Source organism: Pelophylax lessonae (genome assembly GCF_965119305.1).
Source record: "Pelophylax lessonae genome assembly, chromosome: 7".
Classification (NCBI taxonomy): Eukaryota; Metazoa; Chordata; class Amphibia; order Anura; family Ranidae; genus Pelophylax; species Pelophylax lessonae.
In genome coordinates, this window is record NC_138774.1 from 230,800,941 (window position 1) to 230,819,889 (window position 18,949).

The following is an 18,949-nucleotide window of genomic DNA, read 5'->3' on the forward strand; positions in this document are numbered from 1 at the left end:
CTTGCCCCCCCCCCTCCACTCCATGGTCTGCCCCAGCTCTGGATCTCCTGTGTAAGCTCTGTATCGATTTCTTCTAGAGCTTTCACAGGCCCAGTGACCTGCTCCCCTCCCCCATATGAGGCCGCTTAGTCAAGCCAAGTAGATGAATGGAGAAGGATGAGAACCTGGCGAAGGTGAATAATAATATGAAAGGACGTCTATCTGCCCCATTCAGGCTGCTCTTCAGATTGTACTCATAGCCCACACTTTTTGTTCTCCCCGGTTCTCTTGTATTGAAATGCATAGGTTATCGTTGCTTTGTAGTATGCTGCCACCTAGTGGCAGTTTTGAGCTACTACAACTTGTTTACTACCGTTATGTGATTTTGGTATCTTCATCTGTCCTCCCCTTCTGTTTAGTGCTAGTTAGATTGTAAGCTCTAATGAGCAGGGCCCTCTGATTCCTCCTATATTGAATTGTATTGTAACTGTGCTGTCTGCCCTCAAGTTGTAAAGTGCTGCGCAAACTGTATAAATCCTGTATAATAATAATAATCATTGCTTTGTAGTACGGTGCCATCTAGTGGCAGTTTGGGGCCACTACTTGTTTACTATGTGATTTTGGTATCTTCCTCTGTCTTCCCCTTCTGTTTAGTGCTAGTTAGTTTGGCCACTGCTAACCCTTCAAATATGCAGCAGGAAATCTCCCAAAGTGAGCGGAATTCCCCTCTAAAGGTGCCCACACACATGACAATCCGATTGTACAATCTCTTTTAGATTTACCGCCAATGATGTAGTACAAGGACCAGCCTGAGTGGATTTAAATTGAATGAATTGTTTAGGTGTGTCCACGTATTACATAGTTGATGTTAGATCTAAAGGAGATTGTACAATCAGATTGTATTGTGTATGGTGACCTTTAGATTGAACAGGTTTTCCATTGAAAGATTCCCCCTCGCCTCTTCTTCTAAGATTTCTGGATTTCCCCCTCGGCGATAATCTTCACCAAGGGCAGGTGAGTCTTCCCAGTAAGGACACAGACAGCGATGAAAACATGACAGAGGGTCTAACCTATGGGTGCTCAACCTGTGGCCCCCCAGCTGCTGCAGAACTACAAATCCCAGGAGGCATTGCAAGGCTGCCAGTTACAAGCATGACTCCGAAAGGCTGAGGCATGATGGGACTTGTAGTTCCTCAACAGCTGGAGAGTCACAGGATGAGCACCCATGGTCTAACCCAGTGATGGCGAACCTTGGCACCCCCAATGTTTTGAAACTACATTTCCCATGATGCTCAGCCACACAGCCGAGTGCATGAGCATCATGGGAAATGTAGTTAACCCACCAGCAACAGCCACACACAGCGTGGAGACAGAGCTGCCATCCGCCTGCTCAGCAGGGGATCAGCGGATCGATCCCCCACTGAGAAAAACAGAGTCCCCTGTGTGAAAGGGGCCTAAGGTTGAAAAATGACACAAGTCCATCTAGTTCTTAAAGCGGAGTTCCACCCAGTGAACGTTTTTTTTAAATAAAAATACCCCCAGGACAGTCAGGGCTAGTGCATTCCACAATGGCTAGCCTCTGATCTGTCCCGGGTCGCACTTACCTGCAATAAGAAATACTTACCTTGAAAATGTCTTCTCCAGTGCTGCCATCTCAGATGTGGGTAGCTGAAGCCAGCGCGATCCTCTTCTGTGTCCTCTTCCGTCCTCTTCGGTCCCACGATGCACTGCACCGGCCCCGCCGTCACTTCCGGTGCCGCAGCGTCATCCCTGCACAGCTTCTGGGCATGCCCAGAAGCTGTTTAGCAAGGTATGACGGTGCCCGCACCAGAACTGACGTCGGGCCCGGTGCAGGCGCATTGATTCCTGGGAGCGATGACTTTCAGCTCCCAGGAATCATTGCAAAGCCAGGAAGTGACGAATCGCCGTGGCTGCCGAGGGGAGGAAGAAGGAAGTAAGGTAGGTATATTTTCTTCCAAACGAGGTAAGTAAAAAAAAAAAAAATTGCGATTATCCATTTGTTTTTCAGGTGACCGGGAGCGAGAAGATGGAGGTAAGTATAATTTTAGGGTGGAACTCCGCTTTAAAATAAAAAAAGAGAGATCATACAATTCCTAATAAACAATCCTATACCCACAGTATATTGTGGGGAAAAAACGACGTACATTTTATTTGGGTACAGTGGCGCACAACCGCGCAATTGTCGGTTAAAGTAACTCAGTGCTGTACCGCAAAAAATTGCCTGGTCATGAAGGGGGGGGGGTAAAAAATCTTCCAGTGGTCGAGTGGTTAATATAAAGCATGTCACTTTCGCCAAAGGCAACGAATGCAGTTCTGTGCCCCCCCCCCCCCCCCGTAACCACCCCACAATTGCGGCATTCAAAGTGTTAAATCAGGTGCTGATGGGGCGACATAGCGACAGTTGTGTGCGAGCCCCTAATGGCGTATACAAAGCAAGGGTAATTAGCGTCTTTTACGCCTGCCTCAAGTCCAGATTTAATGGACGCAGCCCGGAAAAACCGCCATTTCCTCCAGGGGTTAAGAATCCACGACCTACGATTTCACAAATCTGTGCAAAAAAATAAATAAATAAATAAAATGAAAAGAAATATGAAGATCAATTCTTTTTTTTTTTTTCCCCTTTGCGGAGAATGACGGCGCGGTTCCTTTGCCCAATTATGCAGGAGGGCCCCCTTGGCAGCAGCGCTGGAGTTAATTCCGTCTCATGCCTGAAGATGATCATTACACAGGCTCAGTGGTGAAAATGACTCAGAAATCCCCAGGCCCCCACTTTCCTGTGTAACCTGACATCAACCCAGGCCTCTGGTACTGTGCACAGCCCTCCCTGAATCCCACATCAGCCAGAATGGAGAGCTGGGCCGGCTTTCAGGTTGTACACAGCTTGCACGTGTACTGGGAGGAGGATACTGGGGAGTGATGGAAGGAGAGGAGGAGGAGGGAGGCACAGCCAGGGCTTGCTTCATTTTTTTTCTTTTTTTGTAAGAGGAAACAGCCACCAAGCTGAGCTGGAAATCATTAAAAGTCTTGCCTGCCTGCCAGCGTGCAAAGACAAGAGGGAAAGATTGAAGCAGGTTCTGTCTCCTTTTTCCTTGGCCATCCCTAAGCTCCCTGTTCTGCATGGACCGCATCAACAAGGGTTATGTGTTCACTTTACCCACAGCTGGCCAGGTAAGGCTTTTCCATACTGAGACTCTACTGTCTGCATCTGGAATGGGTGCTTGAGGAGCTCAAGTGAGCTGCAAGGAAGTCCTTTCCTCACCGAAAAAGGGTGGAGGATTTGTAGGAACACCAGGGCTGGGGGGCTGGGGGGGGGGGGGGGAGAGGCGAGCCTAGCAGAGGAATGAAATAGGATGTATACAGATGTAGACTGGCTTACTGTAGCAGTGGATGGGGAGATCACAGCATTGAGTCCAAGCGTGCCATTCGTTATTCAGTTTGCGAGGAAAACATATTGTCCTTTTTTGACCCAAGCGGAAGTTACTTTGTTTTTGGAAGAGGTTGGAACAGTTTTGGCAATGTTGGTAAAGGGTTTGTTTGCCTAAAGCAGCCTTTCTCAACTGGGGTTTCTATAGAAGCCTAGGGTTCCTCCGGAGGTAGCTAGGAGTTCCTGGAATAAAGAGCAATCACTGCCTCTTAGATATGTAACCATTGACACTGAACTGTTTCTGAATTGTTATGTACAAGAATTTAATATGGAAGTTGGGTCTAGTAAAGGAGTAGATGAGTTAGATGACCCTCATCCCTATACTCAACAGTAGAGAAAAAAGGAGGGACTGTAATGGGTCCCCAGGACCCAAGACCATTCTAAGGTTCCTCCATGTTATACATGGTATACTATACACACAATTTGTTCAGTCGCTATCACACACTATACAATTTGTTCAGTCGCTATCATTCATTTTAAAGGTCACTTTTTGTATATGACAATGTATATCTATTGTTTGTTTTCTACTTGTATTTATAAATAAAAAATATAATTTTTACATAGCTTTGAGTGATCACCCGTTACAGTCCCACCTAAGGGGTCTTCCTCCTATTTTCTCTATCGTTTCTGAATTGTTAAGGGATCAGCTCGCTTTTAGTAGTCATCCTCAACCTATTTTTTTTTTAACCTTAGAACAGCCTTTTTTAGCCATGGCTCTTCGGGACCCTAGGGTCCTTTAAAGGTTGCTAGGAGTTCCTCTCAGATATGCAATGAACTACACTAAAATGTTAATGAGTTATTAAAGGGTCAGTCCATTTAAAGTGGAAAGAAAAAGGACAAGAAGGGCCCCCAGGGGTTTTTAGGCAGCAATGAGTAGAACTATATGTATAAAAATAATATCGAAATTTTTTTATAAAATCCATTAAAAAAATAGAACGTAAGCTATGAGCTTGGTTACAATGAAAAATGCATTAGTCATAGATTACTCAGATATAGTCACAATTGCAAACCATCCCCTATGAAGAGGAAACACCGACGCGTTTCGACCTGTAAGGTGAGGTCTTTCTCAAGGGGTATGTGACATCTAAGCAATAGTGACTATCTAATGGGCAAAAAGCATTTTCATGGTTTCTTGAGCTTCCCCAGAGATGGAGAGGGTTATCGTGGTCCTAAAGAGGAAGACCCGGACATACACTGGACTGCAAGGAGCCATACCAGAGGCCCGACATGGCGGGAGAGGGCACATATAACACTGTGGCAATGGGGCGACAAAGGTTTCACACACTCTCGCCAGACGCTGGCAGGACTACACTCTTAACATCTCCACAGGATTATTTCCTTCAGCATATTGCCTCAGTGTTATATGCAAGATCTTTATCACCCCAATGTCACAGTGATACAAGTGGGACATTTGTCGCCCCATTGCCACAGTGTTATATGTGCCCTGTCCAGCCATGTCGGGCCTCTGGTGTGGCTCCTTGCAGTCCAGTGTGTGTCCGTCCATGAGAACGCTTTTTGGTCATTAGATAGTCACTATTGCTTAGATGTCACATACCCCTTGAGAAAGACCTCACCTTACAGGTCGAAACGCGTCGGTGTTTGCAATTGTGACTATATCTGAGTAATCTATGACTAATGCATTTTTGATTTTAACCAAGCTCATAGCTTACGCTCTATTTTGTAATGGATTTTATAAAAAAATGTCAATAAAGATATTATTTTTATACATATAGTTCTACTCATTGCTGCCTAAAAAACCCTGGGGGGCCTTTTTGTCCTTTTTTTTTTCCAGATACATTGGGGCGAGCAGCCTCTCCACATAATGTGTTGTCCCCTTCTTGTCCGTTTAAAGTAGCCTTTCTGGACCCTTTTTACCCAAGAGCAGCCTTTCTCAACCAGGGTTCTGTAGAACTCTAGGGTTCCTCCAGGTATTGCTAGGGGTTCCTCAGGACAAGAGCAAAAATCTTCTTCTCAGATATGTAACCACTGACACCAAACTGTTAATGAATTGTTAAAGGGTCAGTCTGTTTAAAGCAGCCTTGCATGACCTTTTTTACCCCAGAACAGCATTTCTCAACTAGGGTTCAATAGATCCCAAGGGTTCCTCCAGAGGTTGTTACAGGTTCCTTGGGAAAAGAACAATCTCTGTCTCTCAGATAGGTACCCACTGACACTGCACTTGAAATTAATTGTTAAAGGGTCTGTGACGGGAGTGACTTTGGGCATGGGGGTTGTGGACCCCAAATTCCTTTAGAGAGGTTGGGGGGCACCATGCCCAGCCTTATGGGGCTCTCTTATGTTTAAGTCAACCTGCATCTGTTATGGATGCAGGGTGACCAGGAGGGTGGTGAACACCGAGAATATGGTTTGGACTACTACAAATGGGACAGTCATATTCAGGAATAATGTCTCCCTTGTAATATGAAGATTTTATTCCCAGTACAGTATGAGGTCTCTGACCAGGAAGAACAACTCCTAATATGGTCATTCCAGGAAGTTCAATGAGGAGACTGACTGTCTAACAATGTTGCTTTTGTCTGAGGTGGCTTTCCATTCACCTATTGTCGGGTGTGCTAATGAACTCACCTGTTGTCTGCTAAGGGATGTATTGACACTCAGAGTAATGTGTATTGGGGGCTCGTTATGGAACCATTGTTCTGTGTCTGGCTATTGTGTACATTGATTGTCCCCTGGGGGTTTCTGTCTCATTAAACATAACAGTCCTTCTGGTCAAGCTATCTGACCAATCCCTGCTGGCTCATTTTCAAGTCCTCATTTGCATGGCTAAGGAGGACCTGAAGGAGAACGGCATGTACTTTGCAATTGACCAATGGGAAAGCGGTTGTTGGGGGCAGGATGTTCCAAATTCTGTATATAAGTGTGTTGTGTACTTCCAATAAATCGTCTTCCTGTTTGAACTTACATACAGCCTGCCTGGTGTTTGTTCTAATGGATTCCGAACGGCACATAGCTGTAGTTCGGATCCCGGAGCCTTGGTTGACCGAGCCATCAGACGTTGCGATCTGCAAGCTGACTCACTAGAAGCAGAGGAGTGTCGGGAGAGCGGAAGCGAGCGAGCAAGGGTCTCGTTACAGGGTCAGTCTGTTTAAAGCGGCCCTTATTGACCTTTCTTTTTAGCACAGATCAGTGTTTATCAACTAGGGTTCCATAGAACCAAAGGGTTCCTCCAGAGGTTGTTATAGGTTCCTTGGGAAAAGAGCAATCTCTGCCCTTCAGATATATAACGAATGACACTAAAATGTTAATGAATTATTAAAGGGTCAGTCCGTTTATAGCAGCCTTTCTCTAACCTTTTTACCCAAGAGCAGCCTTTCTCAAACAGGGTTCTATAGAACTCTAGGGTTCCTCTAGAGCAGGGGTCTTCAAACTATGGCCCTCCAGTTGTTCAGGAACTACAATTCCCATCATACCTAGTCATGTCAGTGACTGTCAGAGTTTTACAATGCCTCATGGGAAGTGTAGTTCCGCAACATCTGGAGGGCCGTAGTTTGAGGATCCCTGCTCTAGAGGTTGCTATGGGTTCCTTAAGACAAGAGAAATCTCTGTCTCTCAGATATGTAACCAATGACACCGAACTAGTAATGAACTGTTAAAGGGTCCGTCTGTTTAGAGCAGCCTTTCTCTGCCATTTTACCCAAGAGCAGCCTTTCTCATCCAGGGTTCTGTAGAACTCTATGCTTCTTCCAGAGGTTGCTAGGGGTTCCTTACGAAAGGAGAACTTTCTGCCTCTCAAATGTGTAACCACCAACAATGAACTGTTAATGAATTGTTAAAGGGGCCGTCTGCTTAAAGCAGCCCTTCCCAACCTTTTTCATTGTAGAGCAGCCTTTCTTGACCAGGGTTCTGTAAAACCCTAGGGTTCCTCTGGACCTTGCTAGGGGTTCCTTGAGAAAAGAGTAGTCTCTACCTCTCAGATATGTAACCAATGACACTGAACTAAATTAATTAATTGTTAAAAGGTGAATCCACTTAAATCAGCCCTTGACAACCTTTTTACGCTAGAGCAGCCTTTTTCAAACAGAGCTTCTCCAGAGAATGCTAAGGGTTCCTTAAGAAAAAATAATTTTCTATATAACCACAGACATGAATTACCATTTTAGCTATCTGTAAGGAAGGCTTTCTTCACACTGACAACCAAGGTAAGAAGCATTCTTCCCACTGACCACCGTGCTAATGTACTGTGAGCTGTAAATATAGTTATTATTGTCACGGGTTCCCTGGGGCCTGAAAGGTAATTTAAGGGGACCTCTGTCTTAAAAAGGTTAAGAAGGGCTTCCCAGAGGAACCCTTAAAATTATTTTCTCCTACCCTGTATAAAAATGGGAAGGAGTTTTGGAGTTTTTCTAAGCTTTTATGGTCTGATGATTTTAAATATCGATAACATGATTTCATAACATCTAACTAAACTGCACTAGACAGGGAACCCCTAAAGGAACCCTTAACATTATTTGCAGGTCTCAAGAAACCCTGCTAAAACGAATGCATGGGGGGTCAATGGGAAACATGTTCCTTATGTTGCTGCTCTGTTTGGAAGACTTCCCTGATTGCCCCCCTTACAGACAAATAAAAGGGTCATTGGTGTCATGCTGCTTGCTCTGCCATGTGGCTTTGGCTCCGTAAGTATGAAGACAACATCAGCACAACTCAAGGAACACCAAGCAACATCTCAAATAATTTTCTGTTCTCAGGGAACCCCTGCTAAAGTGAATTTTGTGGCGATCAATGGGAATACCCCCTACAGTAGTGGTATGAATGCCCCCTTACAAACAGAGTCTGTTGGTTTTATGGTTCTGCCAAATGGTGTTGTCCTCATAGGCACCATCAGATAGGAGGCAGAGGTGTAAGTAGAACCTTCAGGGCCCCAGTGCAAGAACCCATGAAGGGCTCCTTGTCAGGGTGCCAGGAAACCAGACCACACAGAAATGCAGGTAAAAGTGAGGAGCGAGATCAGGAACAAGCCGGGGTCAAGTCCAGAAGCGGGTAGTTATCCAAGCCGGGGTTGAGTCCAGAAGCGGTTAGTCACCCAAGCCAGGGTTGAGTCTAAAAGCGGGTAGTCACCCAAGCTGGGGTTGAGTCGCCTGCAGATGTGGGGTCGAAAGCCAGGAGAGTCGTCAGCCAAGCCTGGTCATACACAGAGGAACAGAAGACTGCTAGCAGTGATGGATCTTGGAGCACAAACGCAAGGGCAAGGACTGCAACCCATCAGGTGATTGATATATTCAGGTGTGCAACATCATCACTGTGTGACACCCAGGCAGCAGGCAAGTGTTCAGAATTTATTAGAGGCAGCAGTCTGCACATGTCCAAGATAGCTGCCAACAGGAGGGCAAGGTAAGACCTTGACACTCCCCCTTACCCCTGGCCAGGACCCTTCCCCCTGAGCCTGGTGGCTTAACGCCAGGGCCCAGTTGCAAGTGCGACCTTTGTGACCCTGGTAGTTCTGCCACTGGTATCAGTCGTTTTTTTTTTTTTTTTTTTTACCATTTTTTTGTTTCAATTTTTTTTTTACAATATTACTTTTTACAATTTTTTTAGGAGCCCCATTGGGGGGGCTATGGTGAAATATGTAAACAGACCTCTGATGTTCCACCTTTGAGATAGAGAAAGGAGATTGAGGACACAGCCCTCCATCTCTGCAGCCTCAGAATGAATGGACAGGAATAGCTCATAATACATTTACTGGCTTCTTCCGGACTCTCCATCCTGACAGCATCCCTAGCAGCAGCTGGCAGGGGAGGGGGAAGCCTGCAGAGCTGCGCGGGGCGAGGGGGGGGGGGCAGGAGAGAGCACAGGGAGGCTGGAAAAGAGCACAAGGGGGCAGGAGAGCACACAGGTTGGCAGCAGAAACAAGCTGGATAGGAAGAGTGGCGGGGCAGCTGCATACAGAGGAACCAATCTTTCCATTTTACTCCCGCTGAATGCCTGCTTCTCCTCCTCTCCCTCCCGCAGGCATTCAGCGAGAGGAAATTGGAGATATCAGTTCCTCTGTATGCAGCCACCCTGCCACTCCTCCTGTCCAAGAGTACAGGGGGGGCCGCATGACCCCCCTAGAACATGGGGCAGGATCACAGTTGTGACCCCTGCTACTCCTGTAGGTACGCACCTGATAGGAGGTTAGTCAGCTGAAGCTCAAGGAACCCCTAGCAGCCTTTGAAGGAAACCTAGGGGTCCACAGAATTCTGGTTGAGAATGGGTGGTATAGGAAGTAGTAGATAGAGACTATTCACACATTAACATTTTCAGATCTATAAAATCTAATACTAAACTGCAAAAGATGCACATACAGGTCCAATTGTAGTGCTCATCTCTTTAAAGGCTGTTGATTTGTCCTAGGTTCTTTTCCCAGTTTAGTGCAACAACAGCCAGGCACTCAGCAACAGTCACTCCTCTGGCCCATTGAACAGTCTAGGGGTTGCCTTTTTTGAATAGAATTGAAATTTATAGCAGATTAGCATAGGATGGAGTAGATACCACCAAGGGTTGTCAGCTTTTAGAAGAGGTTACAGTGAAATCCTACCATTGTTCATAGGATGACAAAATAAGGCTCTGTATACAGTACAGGGGCTCATCAAACTTGGCTGTAAAAAAAATGTTCTGTCCGGTAGTTATCTGTTTGTATTTACCAGCTTTCCATTAAATCCAAAATTTCCCTTAGTCCAAGTTTTAATTGTCAAAATTAAAAATCCATTGAAACACTCAGGAAAAGAGTAATTCGTAGACAACTGGCTTATAGGCAGTGGCCTTCTGCAGGTGGACATTGGCAAACATAAGAAAAAAATGTTGAAGGCCAACCCTGCTCCTAACTTCATATTGAGTTTGGTGAGCAAGTAGCTTTTCGGCTTCAATTGGGTAAGCAAGCAGTACAAAGGGATATTAAACACAGAGGGTTGTCCTATGTTCTTCAATGGACTTCAAGAAAAATATTTTTCAAGTACAAAAATCTTATGTTCTTTATTGTCCATAGAGTGACATGGGACAACAGCAATTTTTAGACAATGGTGAAGGCCAAAAGGGGTGGACAACTGCCATCCAACGGATGTGAAAAACCTATTAGAAGAATATTCGAAGGAATCAATACCTGAACAAGGCTAGATGTAAAACAAGGTATAGCAAATATGGAAATTGCTGCTAACGAGCAAAGTCTTCATGAAAGAAGTTGGTGTTCAAGAGAAGGGCAGGTAAGATTACTAAGGGGAGAGTGATATTCTGAAAGAATGATGGACCTCAACAATAATGTGGAGGATAACAAAGCAACCACCATAAGGAAAACAAACAGGTGATAGAAAGCTCAGACCAAGGTTCTGCAAACTTTCTAAACCAGGGGCCAGTTTACTGTCCTTTAGACTTTGAGGGGGCCAGACTGTGGCAAGTGTGAGTAGAAAGTGCCCCAACATCAATGGGAGTAAAATTTGCCCCATTATTGGTATCAGTAGGAGGAATAGTGCTCCATCATTGGTATTGGTGGGAGAAATAATGCCCCATTGTTTGTATTGGTGGGAGGAATAGTGACCCATTGTTGGTAGCAGGGGAAGGCATAGTGCCCCATCGTTGGTGTCAGTAGGAGAAATAGCGCCCCATTGTTGCTTTCAGTGGGAGAAAGAGCGCCATGTCATTGGTGTCAGTGGGAGGAATAGTGGCCCATTGTTGGTATCAGGGGAAGGAATAGTGCCCCATCATTGGTGTCAGTGGGAGAAACAGTGTCCCATTGTTTATGTCATAGAGCTCCATTGTTGGTATTAGTGGCAAGAATTATGTCCCACTGTTGGTGTCAGTGGAAGGAATAGTGCCTTGTATCAGTGGGAGGAATAGTGCCCCAAGGGCAGGATAAAGTCAAGCAAAGGGCTGCAGTTTGGAGACCACTAGCTAAGAACAACAGCAAAAGTGGTTAACAAAATAAGAGTGTTGATAAACTAAAAGTAGAAACCTAGGATATTTAACACTTTGACCGCAAGGAAAGAAATGGTGGACAAGCAAAATATGTTGAAGTTCAGCTTGAATTTCACAAGCAACTCTTAAATTTAGGGCACATGTACGTTTCGTATTATTAATGTTGAGAAGTTTGCTCTTTATTTCTATTTTTTAAAGCCTTGACAGCTTAAATCACAACTTAACCCTACCCCCTTGCATGCCAACCAAAAAATCTAAATAACATATCAGATCTCAGCTGCAGAAATATAAATATTTTACCTGCCTGGCCTACCTGGCACAAAACAGCCTTTCCATCATGTGGTGCCCAGTCCTCCCTACAGGTTCTATTATATTCAGTACACATGCACTGCAAGTTAAAACGTCCTCTTCCCTGGCCAGATCTCGACTGGCCTAGAGCGTGAGGCTGGGCCAGGAGCCGAGGGCATGGCTATCGACTAGAGCAGGAATAAAAGACAACACTTCAATATGTTTGGTTTTCAAACTGATCCACTCTTTACAATCACATTATTGCAATTACATTATTTTGCTTCCATCTTTTCCTTGATCATATCTGCATCACAATTTAGAGTGTTTATTGCCATAAAGTCTCAATATTCATCTGAGCTTTAGGTTTAGTGTTAGGGGTGTAGGGTTAGCGATTATTAGCATTTGTTTGGATTAAAGTGTATCTAAAGTGTATCTATAGGTAAAACCTTTTTATAGTTTTGGATAGAGTGATGAAGGCTAAAGCTGGCCATATATGGTAGAGCTTCAAACAAAAACTCTTAGGAAAACCAATAAACCCCAAAACCCGCTCAAAGCTTTATCAAGATCACCTGGTAAATTCAACCCCAACCTCTACGACTAAGCCCATGAGTGGGTGATATGGGTTAAGGGGCGTGGCTTCAGGGGAGGCAAAGCTGAAGCCTTTCTGATGGAACACATGGAATTGTTGGTTGTGCTGGTGTGAGATTTTGTTTGCTTTTAAAGCCCCGTACACACGCAACGATTATCGGCCGACCGATCGTCCGTCTTTTGTCCAGAGTTGTGTTTTGTTGGTTGGAATGTGCCTAGACTGCACACAAATTTTCTCGCCCAACAAAATTCTACTTCAGAAGTGATATCATGTGTTGGATTGCTTTCTTTGTGTTCTTTCTTCTCTGAGCATGCCCAGTCTTGCTCATTAGATTTTTCCCTGTCGAAATCTGTACTGACTGCACGTAAATCGGCCGTGTTTTGACGGCGGACAAAAATTTTATTGCCTGCACACCAGATTTTTTTCGGCCGAAAAGTCGGAGTCGGTTGTCGGAAGCATCATACTAACAAGCCGAAAATCGGCCGATCGTACGTCGGACGAAAATTCCCTGCCAATTTTCGACGCGTGTGTACGAGGCTTAAAATGGAAGAAAACCCATTGATTTAACTGTTTGAGAAAACAGTTATGTTTCCGGCACGTGGGGGGGGGGGGGATGTAACTGTCACATTGGTTGTAATGTCAATCAAACTGTCAAACCATCCAATGACTGGTGTCATAACTGATCACATGTGCAGCATCATGGCAGTTGAAGATTAAATAGAGGCCAAGATGGCAGCTTCCTTGGCTAAAAATGATAGAAACATAGAAACATAGAAACATAGAATGTGTCGGCAGATAAGAACCATTTGGCCCATCTAGTCTGCCCAATATATCTGAATCCTATGAATAGTCCCTGGCCCTATCTTGTATGAAGGATAGCCTTATGCCTATCCCATGCATGCTTAAACTCCTTCACTGTATTTGCAGCTACCACTTCTGCAGGAAGGTTATTCCATGCATCCACTACTCTCTCAGTAAAGTAATACTTCCTCATATTACTTTTAAACCTTTGCCCCTCTAATTTAAAACTGTGTCCTCTTGTGGTAGTTTTTCTTCTTTTAAATATGCTCTCCTCCTTTACCGAGTTGATTCCCTTTATGTATTTAAATGTTTCTATCATATCCCCTCTGTCTCTTCTTTCTTCCAAGCTATACATGTTAAGGTCCTTTATCCTTTCCTGGTAAGTTTTTTCCTGCAATCCATGTACTAGTTTAGTAGCTCTTCTTTGAACTCTCTCTAGAGTATCTATATCCTTCTAGAGATATGGCCTCCAGTACTGCGCACAATACTCCAAGTGAGGTCTCACCAGTGTTCTGTACAGCGGCATAAGCACTTCTCTCTTTCTACTGCTTATACCTCTCCCTATACATCCAAGCATTCTGCTGGCATTTCGTGCTGCTCTATTACATTGTCTTCCCACCTTTAAGTCTTCTGAAATAATTACTCCTAAATCCCTTTCCTCAGATACTGAGGTCAGGACTGTGTCAAATATTCTATATTCTGCCCTTGGGTTTTTACGCCCCAGGTGCATTATCTTGCACTTATCCACATTAAATTTCAGTTGCCGGAGTTCTGACCATTCTTCTAGTTTTCCTAAATCCTTTTCCATTTGGCGTTTCCCTCCAGGAACATCAACCCTGTTAAAGCCTTGACAGCTTAAATCACAACTTAACCCTACCCCCTTGCATGCCAACCAAAAAATCTAAATAACATATCAGATCTCAGCTGCAGAAATATAAATATTTTACCTGCCTGGCCTACCTGGCACAAAACAGCCTTTCCATCATGTGGTGCCCAGTCCTCCCTACAGGTTCTATTATATTCAGTACACATGCACTGCAAGTTAAAACGTCCTCTTCCCTGGCCAGATCTCGACTGGCCTAGAGCGTGAGGCTGGGCCAGGAGCCGAGGGCATGGCTATCGACTAGAGCAGGAATAAAAGACAACACTTCAATATGTTTGGTTTTCAAACTGATCCACTCTTTACAATCACATTATTGCAATTACATTATTTTGCTTCCATCTTTTCCTTGATCATATCTGCATCACAATTTAGAGTGTTTATTGCCATAAAGTCTCAATATTCATCTGAGCTTTAGGTTTAGTGTTAGGGGTGTAGGGTTAGCGATTATTAGCATTTGTTTGGATTAAAGTGTATCTAAAGTGTATCTATAGGTAAAACCTTTTTATAGTTTTGGATAGAGTGATGAAGGCTAAAGCTGGCCATATATGGTAGAGCTTCAAACAAAAACTCTTAGGAAAACCAATAAACCCCAAAACCCGCTCAAAGCTTTATCAAGATCACCTGGTAAATTCAACCCCAACCTCTACGACTAAGCCCATGAGTGGGTGATATGGGTTAAGGGGCGTGGCTTCAGGGGAGGCAAAGCTGAAGCCTTTCTGATGGAACACATGGAATTGTTGGTTGTGCTGGTGTGAGATTTTGTTTGCTTTTAAAGCCCCGTACACACGCAACGATTATCGGCCGACCGATCGTCCGTCTTTTGTCCAGAGTTGTGTTTTGTTGGTTGGAATGTGCCTAGACTGCACACAAATTTTCTCGCCCAACAAAATTCTACTTCAGAAGTGATATCATGTGTTGGATTGCTTTCTTTGTGTTCTTTCTTCTCTGAGCATGCCCAGTCTTGCTCATTAGATTTTTCCCTGTCGAAATCTGTACTGACTGCACGTAAATCGGCCGTGTTTTGACGGCGGACAAAAATTTTATTGCCTGCACACCAGATTTTTTTCGGCCGAAAAGTCGGAGTCGGTTGTCGGAAGCATCATACTAACAAGCCGAAAATCGGCCGATCGTACGTCGGACGAAAATTCCCTGCCAATTTTCGACGCGTGTGTACGAGGCTTAAAATGGAAGAAAACCCATTGATTTAACTGTTTGAGAAAACAGTTATGTTTCCGGCACGTGGGGGGGGGGGATGTAACTGTCACATTGGTTGTAATGTCAATCAAACTGTCAAACCATCCAATGACTGGTGTCATAACTGATCACATGTGCAGCATCATGGCAGTTGAAGATTAAATAGAGGCCAAGATGGCAGCTTCCTTGGCTAAAAATGATAGGAGAGTTTATTTCCACTTTAACATTTTGTTTTGGAATGAACTGAACTAAAACCACATACGCTGTTAGAAATTTGGGCTCTTTCACACGGGCGTTCCGTATGTCCATTTTTCATCCCATCCGTTTGCGTATCTCTATGTAAATACGGATGTCATCGGATGATCATCCTCTGACATCCGTTTTTTGTCAGTTCAGTTCAGTTCAGTTCAGTTCAGTTTTTTTGAACGGAGGAGAACCCTATTTTTTCTTCCTTTCAAAAAACGGAACGGAAGCAAAAACGGATGTCAGTGGTGTCATCCGCAGACATCCGTATTTACATAGACATGCATTATGTCAGTTTTTCATCCGCAAACGGATGGGATGAAAAACGGACATACGGACCGGATGACACAAGTGTCATCCGTGTCCGTTACAAAAAAAAAAAAAAAAGGATCTGATCGGGCAAAAAAAAAAAGGAACGCCCGTGTGAAAGAGCCCTTAGCTCATTCCAAAAAAAAAATTTCCATCCTGCTCTTTCAAATTTTCTAATTATTACAGTCGAAAAATGAAGACACTTTCTTGGAACATTCTTTTCCTAAGAATTTTCGTTCAAAATTCTACCCAAGTCTGTCAAGTTTGTTTTTGCTATCTTTGTCCCTCTTGGGGAAATTAAACCTCTATTTGAACTGGTGACCATTGTTTCAAGAAAGACATTTTAGAGTTGTCCTATCAAAAAGAGAGCAAAGAAAAAACTTCCACTGGGGATACCTGTTTTGTGGACAGCTGTCTAAGGCTGGGTTCACACTATAGCATGTGATGTGGCTCGGATTTGCTTGGGCACAGCAACCTATTCATTTGAATGGGATGCTGTACCTGCATTTCTGTAGGGAAAAAGTCCCTGACCCTTGTTTGAAAACGCGCCTGCATAGAACCACATGGTGCTTTTGCGTCATGTAGTTTCACGCACCAGAAAACACACCACTTTTTCTGGTGCTTGGGGGTGCCAGTAAGAATTAACGGCACCACGTGTACCAGCCACACAGCAGCACGTTTTGGCTGTGGGTGCCTACGGGAACATCGATTTACACGCATTCCCACACCCGCAATAGTGTGAACTTAGGCTAAGATGGAAATTATCGGCACTTGGGAGACTTCCTGTTGCTTCTCGGACAGGAAGTGAGGGGAAATCCCCCCCCCCATAAAACAATGCAGATGTATGCAGGTGTAACATGTAACATGTAACATAAAGATAGCCTTTATGGCTTTTATAGCCCAAGAGAAATACATAGAGCAGTAACCAATGGCAATCAGTCACACAATCAACTTTCTAACTCTTGTAGAATAATAGTTCTAGTTTACAAAAGTCAGAACATTACCAAACTATAGACAGATGGTGGTATTTAGTAAGAGTATAAGAACTGACAGAAACCAATCATCTTCCCTTTTCACCAGTATACAAGCAGCAGCAGAGTCTTGTACAGTGTTAGGCAATAGGCATTGAAAAAGTATAAATTGGGATTTACAGTGATACCCTTTTTTGGTTAACTAAATTATTATTATTATTATTTCAGGTACTTATATAGCGCTGTCAATTTACGCAGCGCTTTACTTATACATTACACGTTCACATCAGTCCTTGCCGTCAGCGAGCGTACAATCTAAGGTCCCTAACTCACATTCATACATACATAGTAGGGCCAATTTTTTTATTTTTTATACAGGATCCAATTAACCTATCAGCATGTCTTTGGAGTGTGGGAGGAAACCAGAGTACCCGGAGGAAACCCACGCAGGCACAGGGAGAACATGCAAACTCCAGGCAGGTAGTGTCGTGGTTGGGATTCGAACCAGCGACCCTCTTGCTGCTAGGTGAAAGTACTAACCACTACACCACTGTGCCGTGGTAAATAAATTGTCATGTTCAAGGCACTCTAACTGTGTTTTCAGGCATTTCCTGAAGAGGCCAATGTGCCTTGAAAGCTTTCACTATAGTCCAATTAAGTACCTAATAAATGGTATCATCGTAAATTCCAACTTATACTTTTTTCGATGGCTAACATGGTACAAAACTATGCTGCTGCTTGCAAACTGGTAAAAAGTGGAGACTGTTTGGTGTCCTATCACTGTAGTTCTTACTGAATACTCCCATCTGCTGAGTTGTTGTTGTTTGCCCTTTAATTGCCCTGACTATTTATATTGTTATCCTGATCTGGATGATAGCCATGCCCTCGGCTTCTGGCCCAGCTTCACTCTCTGGGCCAGCCGAGACAGCAGTCTGGCCAAGAAAGGGGACGTTTCAACTCGCAGTGGTGGCAAGATGGCATTCTCTGCGGGATTATCCATTCCCCATGGGAACACTTGACCCCCAGGGATGTCACCTCCATGGCCCTGCCAAGAGTCCTGGACAAATTTTCAACAACGCTTCTCCAAAGAATCCTTTTCATTTTCTGATGTTTCATATTATAAGTACAGAAATGAGCCTGTTGTGAGAGGAGGACATTTGTCATTGTTTAAGAGTCAGAATTCCAAGAAATACTTCCCCTTTCCCAGTGGTGGCTTTAGCTTGGGAGTGATCAAATGGAGTAATGAGTATAGATTACAGAAATTGTCTTACTTTACTTCTTCTCTCTCTTTGTCTTTGTCTCTTCCCTTGCTTTCTATCCCATCCCTTTCCTGCTGCCCTCTTGTTCCATCTCCTCTGTCTCTCCTCTTTCCTCCCTCTCTCCAGCACGGAGGCGAGCGACACATTTTCCATGCTCTGTAAAGCTTTTGATTCCCGAGTAGGGATGTAACAGCTTCACACAGATTCCTGCCCAGTCTTTGCTTCCAGGCTGATGGTATAAAGGAGACTTTGTCCGGGAATATGATGTTGTGGTGAAACCACTAGATGGAATTTAAGGGGGGATTGCTAGAGGCAAAATACTTCTATGATTTTCATGGAGGGGACAACCATCTAAAATAGAATGATAAAAAAAAATGCATTTCGTATGTCTAAAAATACAGCATTTTGAAGCAACAGACAAAGCGGACCTTCTTTTCCCTGGAGCATTGTCTTGGTTTGTCCTAGCCTCATTCTTAAATTTCTCTTGTGTGCTTGGCTTCAATGTCATTTTTCACCGTGTTGGAGTTTTAAATGCCAAGTTCACACAGCATGTATTGTGACTATCTTGTAACCTTCCCCCTTTATCTCTGGGATTTCCCATTTGCTTTTATTCCGATGTTTCCTTTTTTTTTTTTTTTTTGCTTCACAATCTTTTTATGTTTGTAAAAATGGTTCCTGCAAGCAGAGTGCCCTTGTGGGCAATAGTAGCACTATTAAAATCAGTAACTCAGAAAGTATTGGAGTCGGAGGACAACCAAGTTAGTCTCTCGTAGACAGGTTGAGTCAGAGATGGCACGCAATCTAAAATTTTTTTGACCTTTGATGTAGCAAGATAAATAGTCATGTCATGTGAGCATAATTTGTAGACTACTCCTCAACCAGAGGTTCTCACAAACCCCTGGAGGAACTTGGCAAAAGCATGGAGTACTAAAGACAGTAGTGTGCAAAAAGATAGGAGGAGTAAAATTATCAAAATAGTAAACTAGGTTTTTATTTGTAGTCAATTGTCAACATGTTTCAGGGGTTAGATAAAGGCAAGAAAAGGAGCATACATTAATCAAGATAAATTCATAAGGAAAA

The 18,949-nt window shown here is 43.8% G+C and overlaps 1 protein-coding gene across 1 annotated transcript in view; it reads left to right on the top strand.

Annotated features, from left to right (window-relative positions):
* Positions 1–2,934: 2,934 nt before the first annotated feature.
* The window catches only part of DUSP9 (dual specificity phosphatase 9), a 114,517-nt gene continuing 98,502 nt past the window's right edge, over positions 2,935–18,949 (top strand). Inside the window, exon 1 of the mRNA XM_082263515.1 lies at positions 2,935–3,168. The gene's annotated coding sequence lies outside the window, so the exon portion shown is untranslated. The remainder of the gene's footprint in view (positions 3,169–18,949) is intronic.